We start from the raw sequence: 9,554 nt of genomic DNA on the forward strand, positions 1-9,554 counted from the left end.
GTATGTCGGAAGTATTGACAGTAACTGCCATACCTGATGGGAGAAAAATATTAAAATTTCCACCTGCTATGGAAACCATCTTGAACACAATTCTAGCCCATCATAACCTAAGGAATGTTCCTACCTAACTTGATCAAAGTTAGTTGAGCCATGCTAGAAATCTGAAAATTGGTTTCCCATATGGTTATAATTACAGCCACAATGTTGCTAGGGAAGCCTTTCCAAGAAACAATTCTGATGCAGCACTTGAAGGCAATACTAGCTATTAAGTGCTGAGAAACAGCTAAGTTTTAAAAAAATGTAAAAATACAGAATTTGAAAAATACTCCAGGAAAGTAAACCCTTCCAAATGTAAACATGAAGTACCAGTACTCAAATACAAGATAAAATGTATGATGATAAAGATTCTGTGAAAGGAATATAAAATAAAAGATGAGCATGTCTCATCAAACATTCTTATCAAGATGATAAAAATTAGCTGTTTTTGTTGATGAGTAAAACTAGATTTCTACATGGCTGCTAGGGATGCCACAACACTACTTGGGATGCCTCCCCAGAGACAATTTTAATAATGCATCCCATGCATCTAGCATTCATTCTCCCTTATATTTGCCATTTTTCATTTGTCAAAACATTTGAGCTAGTTTGGATTAAACTCTGTAACAAGTGAGGCCAAGAAATACCAATGTTAGAACATGCTGAATAAAAAATTATGTTTGAGTTGGCTCTCACAGCAACAGTGGGACTAACTTTGGAACCATGGGGAAAATCTATTTGAATTCTGAGTCAGGTTTGAAAAATATTTGTGGGGAATGTTTTTTAGGATGTGTGTATTCAGTTTAGTTGTATGTTGATACAATCCTGGTTACTTGTATAAGCACACTCTGCTCAAATTGTGCACTAAGTGGCTTGCCTAGAAATGGTGTAGCTACCATTTGAAAAACTTTTTTTTGACTTGGTTCAGTCATTCTCAACAAGAAGTCAAAAAAAGGTTTTTCAAACGATAGCTATGGTAGCTACATCATTTCTAGGCAAGCCACCTGGTATTTCTTGGCCTCGCTTGGTGCTGAGTTTAATCCGAACTAGCTCAAATGTTTTGACAAGTGAAAAATTACAAAGATAATGGAGAATGAATACCATATGCATGCTGAATGCAAAGCCGGACCATAAGCTTACTTGGTCCTCAAGACCAGGTGAACCAAGAATTTAGTTCCATAATTAACAAGATCATCAACAACAACAATTAACTGTGACAATCACAATGCAGATCCTCATAGACTTGCATGACCACCTGTAAATATTAGACATAGTAAATTCTAATGTTAAATGACTTAATTTGTTAATACACTCCTCAAATTCTGACAGCCCACCTAAAGAAAAAACATTCCAAAGATCACTAATTCAAGGTACTAACAATCTCAGCAGACAAATACCTGGTTATAAAAGTTTGTTTCTTTATGATGTATCATGATCTGGAATGCATTTTACAAAAGGAGTTATGTATGAATTCATTGACTTTAGGCAATATGTACAACAAAATCCCACACTTGAACAAAAATGGAAATACCAATTATGACTGTACTAGTGTATGTGATACTAAATTTTTAATACACCTAGTACTTTCCAGCCATGTGAACAAGGATTCCAGTCTATTATCTCTTTACTTGCACTTACAGTTCAACAAAGGGCTGCTTCGGTGGCCTAAGTGGTTAGAGCATCCACCTCAAATGCAGTAGGTCACTGGTTCGAACCCAGCCGAGTCATACCAAAGACTTATCAAAAATGGTACTAGCAGCTGCCTCGCTTGGCACTTAGCATTAAGAGGTTAGTGCTAGGACTGGTTAGCCTGGTGTCAGGATAATGTGACTGGATGGGACATATGCTACATGTCTGCAGCATGATTCCGCAGTGCTAGTCATCGCTGAAAACTGCCACATGATAGATATCGTAGCAATATGACTGAAAAATTGTTAAAACTAGGTTAAAAATCCATATCACACACACAGAGTTCAACAAAAGTAATGGCTGACAAATGTCCTTACATCAGAACAGGTATTAGAGTCAGTGGATACAAAAAAAGGTAAAGGTTTTGTGATAAAATTGTACAAATATTTCACATTTTTAGTAATGGCCACATCTGATTACAAACAGGCATCATTTATAAATTGGAAAGACATTCAATCTTGGATGTTTTCTGTAAAATGTTGGTCACATTTGATGGTAAATTATTGTCATTGGAAATATTCAAAGGATATTATGACAGGATGCTTTCTGTCAATACTATTTGATGGTTTTTATGAAGAAATTGTTTAAAGGTTTAAGTTCGTAATGGTTAATACATCAGATAATTGTGCAAACTTTAAGTCATTATATAATCAGTAATGGTGGTCATATTCTACCTGGAATCAGCACAACTGGTAAAAGCAAGAAAGCTCTTTAAGCAAGAATGATAGCGAATTTGGTCCATGAATGTCGAGTGTTTTTCAATAGACATTGTTCAGAGATTTTTGTATGGTCCATTACTGTCAAGAGTTTTTATAGGATTGCTCAAAGATTTTTGTATGGTTCATTACTGCCAAGTGTTTTTATAGGATTGCTCAAAGATTTTTGTATGGTCTATTACTGTGTTTTTGTTATAGGTGTTGTTCAAAGATTTTTGTATGGTCCATTACTGTCAAGTGTTTTTGTTATGGGCATTGTTTTAAGATTTTAGTATGGTCCATTACTTTCAAGTATTTTTGTTACAGGCATTCAAAGATTTTTGTATGGTCCATTACTGTCAAGTGATTTCGTTATAGGCATTGTTCAAGGTTTTTCTGTGGTCCATTATTGTCAGGTGATTTTGTTATAGGCATTGTTCAAAGATTTTTGTATGGTCCATTACTGTCAAAGATTTTTGTATGGTCCATTACTGTCAGATGATTTTGTTATATATGGGACACAGTACTAATGGTATGAAAAAATGGGAACCAGCCTGGAAATGGGTGAAGCTAAAATAGAGTATTTATGGGTTAGTCGCTTATCCTATTTGTAAATGAAAAAAGCATAGAGACATTGTTTTATTGATGGAATTTCAGTTCTTTAACAGTCTTGAGTTTGGAACACTCATTACTCAAATTAGCACCTGACTCTTTGGTGCAGAATTGAAAGCACATGTTTCAAACACATGCAGGTTCAGAAAATGCTGCGGCTCATATCCTTTCCTCTACACAGAAGCTGACATCCAGGTTTCATCTATATTGATAAATATAGGTTTGATCATGAGCACTCAAATCTTTTTAAGTTATTGAATTTTTAATATCATGGTGTTTGCATAGGTTTACTATGGGAACTGAATTAGTACCGTGAGTCCTATAGACAGCCACAGCAATACACATTGTCTCCACATATGCAAGTGCAATTTACTTTACAATAAATGCAATCACATGGTTCTATTTGTGGATAACAAGCAAAATTAATGCATTCTGTAAACCACAGAGTGACTTTATGTAGGATATTAAATGCATATTCAGATATATCAACTGTAACCAAGAATGGGGGAAGGGGAACCGTGTGTAGATTTGATGTTAGGTGGGGCGTTTAGCACTTGGGTTTATATCTAAGTGATGCATATATACAATTTACCATTTATAGAGTAATTACAGTAAGCAACCTGATATTTCCTAGTTGTGTTTTGAAACATAATTATTCAGATATGATCACAGCTCTTTTTCACCATGCTTAATGGTGAAGACCTCTCATGACTTTGCATCCCTCTATTTTCTTTCACTGAATGTTTTGAAAGTTCATATTTTGCATTTTAATGGACTTATGTTTACTTTACTTTAGTTTTAAATTATACGTCATCTGGGGAGAATTTTGGAAATTTTTGTCATTTAAATCTCTTTTTCTGTAATAATACATGTACATATAGATGGTCACCTTGACCTTTTACTCATTAATTGCATAATATGACAAAGCTGGTAATATATTTCAGCATTAAATTGAAGAGCGATAGATGGTGATATTAAAAAAGATGATTCTTATTAGACAGCTTTATTTTAATATTTTTGCTTATTTTCTTAAATAAAGCTCAAATATTTAAATGTTGCCTGAAGTGCACCATTGGTCATTAGGTGAAGATGAACTTGCAATGTAATATTCACAAATAAAATCTTTGACAAGCAGAACTATGCACATTGCTTACTTATGTACTGAATTGCTATTCCTAGGGCTGTCTGGAAAATCAAGGGTGAATATAGGACACACAGTACTAATGGTATGGAAAAATGGGAACCAGCCAGGAAATGAGTGAAACTAAAATAGAGTATATATGGGTTAGGCTGACCAGGATTGGTTAATAATGTAAGTTATGTTGTAGGAAAAAGAATCTTTTGAGAGCTTATCCTAGTTGTAAGTGAAAAAAACATAGAGACATTGTTTTATTGATGGAATTTCAGTTCTTTAACAGTCTTGAGTTTGGAACACTCATTACTAAAATTAGCACCCGACTCTTTGGTGCAGAATTGAAAGCACATGTTTCAAACACATGTAGGTCCAGTAAATGCCACAGCTCATATCCTTTCCTCTACACAGAAGCTGACATTCAGGTTTCTTCTGTACTGATAAATATAGGTTTGATCATGAGCACTCAAAAATTTTAAGTTATTGAATTTTTAATATCATGGTGTTTGCATAGGTTTACTATGGGAACTGAATTAGTACCACGAGTCATATAGGCATTGTTCAAAGATTTTTGTATGATCCATTACAGTCAAGTGATTTTGATATAGACATTGTTCAAAGATTTTTGTATGGTCCATTACTGTCAAGTGATTTTGTTATAGGCATTGTTCAAAGATGTTTGTATGGTCCATTACCGTCATCTCATTCTTTTGTGGCATTGTTCAAAGATTTTTGTATGGTCCATTACTGCCAAGTGTTTTTGTTATAGGCATTGTTCAAAGGTTTTTCTCTGGTCCATTATTGTCAAGTGCTTTTGTTATAGGCGTTCAAAGATTTTTGTATGGTCCATTACTGCCAAGTGATTTCATTATAGGCATTGTTCTAGGTTTTTCTATGATCCATTATTGTCAAGTGGTTTTGTTACAGGCATTGTTCAAAGATTTTTCTATGGTCCATTACTGTTAAGTGATTTTGTCATAGGCATTGTTCAAGGTTTTTCTATGATCCATTATTGTCAAGTGGTTTTGTTACAGGCATTGTTCAAAGATTTTTCTATGGTCCATTACTGTCAAGTGATTTTGTTATAGGTATTGTTCAAAGGTGTTTCTATGGTCCATTATTGTCGAGTGATTTTGTTATAGGCATTGTTCAAGGTTTTTCTATTTTCAGTAATGGTGGCATGGATTTTCTATTTTCAGTAATGGTGGCATGGTTTTTCTATTTTCAGTAATGGTGGCAAGGTTTTTCTATTTTCAGTAATGGTGGCCATATCTGGTGGCAGATCAGCATAATTTCTACAAACTAAAAGGTCCTTCATTGGTCAAATATTTAAAACAGTTTTTGATTTTGTTGTTTCAAGTGTTTTCTACTTTTATTAAGGTAGCAGATTAGCTTTAATTTTACAAATCTAAATGACTGTATTCCATCAATAAGATAAAATTTTCAGCAGTTAATGAAATGTTTCACGGGGCTACTACTTTTTGCAGCCATAGTTGATGGTGGGTCAATATCATTAGTATAAACCAGAAACAATCAGGCCAGAATGTTTTTTGACAAATTTTATTTTCTTCTTTTTTTGTCCTACATTGGTCCAGTGGATTTTAAGAAGCTGAAAATAAATTTGCAGATAGGTACCAGAGGGATAATGCAAACTGAAACATAGAACCTTACTATAGGCTCATTTGGACTTGTGGCTCAGTAACCTAAAATTTGTGAAATAAGGCCTGAAATATTTTGCTGAATGAATATGATACTTTTACGTTCATTTATCATTACTACAAAATAGGATATGTACCAACATGTAAAAAATGAAGACGTAGGTAGATCTCAAGTATACAGTAAGTACATACATAAAAGTTAAACTGTTTCCAATGGCAGAATTAAGGTTTAACATTGATTAAACTGTCACTGTAGATATTTCAAAGATACACATATACTTCAAACATACCTCATCTTTTGTTTTCATGCTACAGAACTTTCCAGTAAATAAAGAAATGGAAATACAGCATGATGGAAGAAGATAGAAATTATTAAAATCATTCTTACACCCCATGAACTATTCAATACTAATATGTGTACTTGTAAGAAGGTAAACAAACCTTCAATTCCTTATGGTAAATTTATTTGGTTTGTATCATAAAGAGTCTGCTGATTTAAGTGTAAAGGTGGGTTTTTTGCTATACAAATTCATAGTCCTTTAAACATTTCTAATCATCCCAGTTCTGTAAAATTATCTCCCCTTGTAAATTCTTTATTAAGTGATATGAATGATGCATGCTGTTTTATAACAACCTCCATAACCTGTTATTATTTGTATTTCTCATTCCGGACCAAAAACAAATCTAACTTGGCAAATGACTGCCTATAAACACAACCCTGCATATCAGCCTGTACAGTTTGTGTATAATAAGAAATGCTGAACATGGGCTAAATCTATCATTACATATGTTGGAAGGTCTGTTGATAAAAGCTTTGCATGATCCTTTATCTGTTTTATTTATGATCTGCCTAGACCTATTGGCTACTTGTGTATGATGTACAATATTAGACAGATATAACACCTCAAGTCAATATTAATGGTCCATTACCCCTTTTCCATCAAATAGACTGTAACACATAACAATGTGCCATCATACCTCATATGCAATGTATTCCATCAAATAGACTTCGTAACACATAACAGTGTGCCATCATACCTCATATGCATTGTATTCCATCAAATAGACTTCATAACACATAACAATGTGCCATCATACCTCATATGCAATGTATTCCATCAAATAGACTTCGTAACACATAACAGTGGGCCATCATACTTCATATGCATTTTATTCCATCAAATAGACTTCATAACACATAACAATGTGCCATCATACCTCATATGCACTGTACGTTATAAACGGCTAACAGTGTTCATTAACTTTTGTTTGCTCTTGGACTGCTTCATAACCTGACAGAGAATAATTGTTTCAGTAATGGATTTGATCTAGGTGAAGTGATTGTGGTCATGCATGAATGGAGGTAGCACCAAGAATGTAATTCAAAAAAGAGTTGCCTCAGACATGTTTGTGATGTCATGCACTAGATGTTGACATACAATATGTGTGTGTGTGATTTGGATTTTTAATGTAGCTTTAACAATTTTTCAGTCATATCACTACGATGTCTGCATTGTGACAGCTTATAGTGATATCTAGCACTGGGGCATCATGCCACAGATATGTAGCATCATGTCCCACGCAGTCACATTATCCTGACACCAGGCTAACCAGTCCTAACACTACCCTTGTAATGCTGAGTGCCAAGCGAGGTAGCTGTTTGTACCATTTTCATAAGTCTTTGGTATGACTCAACCGGGGATTGAACCCACGACCTCCCGCATCCGAGGGACATACAGTAATGTAATAATTTTAATGACTAAAAAAATTAATATGATTTAAAATAAGAATTGATAAAGAAGATGAGAGTCCCTAACTCAGGCTCTATTGGCTTAAAAAAATTCCAGGAATGAAAAATAGAATCATTTTTACCTATTAACATATAAATTAAAAATAGAATCATTTTTACTTATTAACATATGTACATCCATTCAGGAGAAGAAGCAAGATGAGTACTGTGGCAGCCAAACTGAAGTCAGGTCAGCACCATTTTCATTCACAACCAACAAGACATAATTAAGAAATCTTTTAGTGGAAACTCCATGTTGATTTAGCTATCGATTCAGGAAAAGTACTGATACGATTTTTACAATGGCTATTGCAGCAGACATATTGGACATCAGATTTGAATCATCATTATTTAGAAACAAGAGACATTGTAAGAAAAACCCAATGTCAATATGACTTTTTGTCCAGGAGTGGTGATAGGATTTTTAAGACTGCCGGTCATGTTGGACATCAAATTGATCCCATTTTTCATTTACACATAGGATGACTACACCTTATAAGATGACTTTTAATGAAGACAACATGCTGATATGACCATCCATTCAAATGGAGTGTCAATAACAAGATTATTTTTAAAATGACTACTGTGGCATCAATAGTAGAGTAGCATTAGTTTCATTTAGTCCAATTAGACCCTGGGATGAGTGCCATGGCAATCCTCCAGATAGTCTAGGAGAAGCAGAGATAACCAGCTTGTGCCAATAGGCATATGACAGACAACAGACCATCCAATAAGCTCCCCTGGCCTAGGACCAGTAAAGCTGAAAGTGGCTTTATATATGTCAACAGATCAATTAGTTAGTGAGATATATTTATTAGAAAATGAAAGTTTGATAGTTTTATTAACAGGGACCTTTAAGCTTGGGATGGTTCAAAATATTCTATGACAATGAATAGGCTGTGACAACTGTGAAAAAAATGAACAGATGTCTGAATCAATGTGAAAACAAATGAACTGTTGAAAATTGTGACTTCCCATATATATATATATATATATATATATATATATATATATATATATATATATATATATATATATATATATAAATAAAATGAACAACACCAACACATAGAATATGACTGGTTTTGCTTTAATGCTTCATCAGACTCAATTAAAATTATCATGTAAAGCAAGTGTTACATTGCTTCACGAAAGCAAACCCACACTTGCTTATAAATGGACTAAAAATCTTAAAGATTTCCTAACTAATTCTAAATTAGAAAAAACATCATATAAAATAGGATCATCAACTAAGTGTAATAGACCAAGATGTTCGCATTGTTCTTTTATTAATGAAAATACTTTCAATAGTAATAATATGAAAGAAACATTTCATGTGTTGTGATACTAATTGTGGAACATCAAATGTTATTTATTTGATTACATGCAAAACATGTGGCATCCAGTATATTGGACAAACCAGTCAACAAATATCTAAACATATGAACCAACATAGATCAGATTAAAAAAATTATATCAACCAATCATTTTCATCTCATGTTGACACACATTTTAAAAAAATTTACCATATTTTGCAAGATTTCTCCTTCCAACCTATTGTTAAAGCCGATTCTGAGATGGCACGTCTGCTAAAGTAAACCTAATGGATTCATTGTCTTAATACGGTATATTCAAAAACACTATACGACATTCATTAATCCTTTTGTTTTTTATTGTTTTTTTTAATTATGTCCCCTATTTACAATTAGTTAAGAATATTTTTATATTATTCTTGTTTGCAGAATAACTTAGTGAAAGTATAACTAATATCATAAAAATAAGTTTACTAATTCTTTAAAAATTAAAGTGCATTTTTAAATTAATTCTCAATATTTTATGATTAATTATTTATAAAATACTTGATAGTAAGTAATATGCACACCATAATATTTTATTAAATAAATTGAGTTCTGATGAAATATGCATCAAGATATATAATTTTT

Source organism: Sinohyriopsis cumingii, chromosome 19 (assembly GCF_028554795.1).
Source record: "Sinohyriopsis cumingii isolate HCF-2022 chromosome 19, ASM2855479v2, whole genome shotgun sequence".
NCBI lineage: Eukaryota > Metazoa > Mollusca > Bivalvia > Unionida > Unionidae > Sinohyriopsis > Sinohyriopsis cumingii.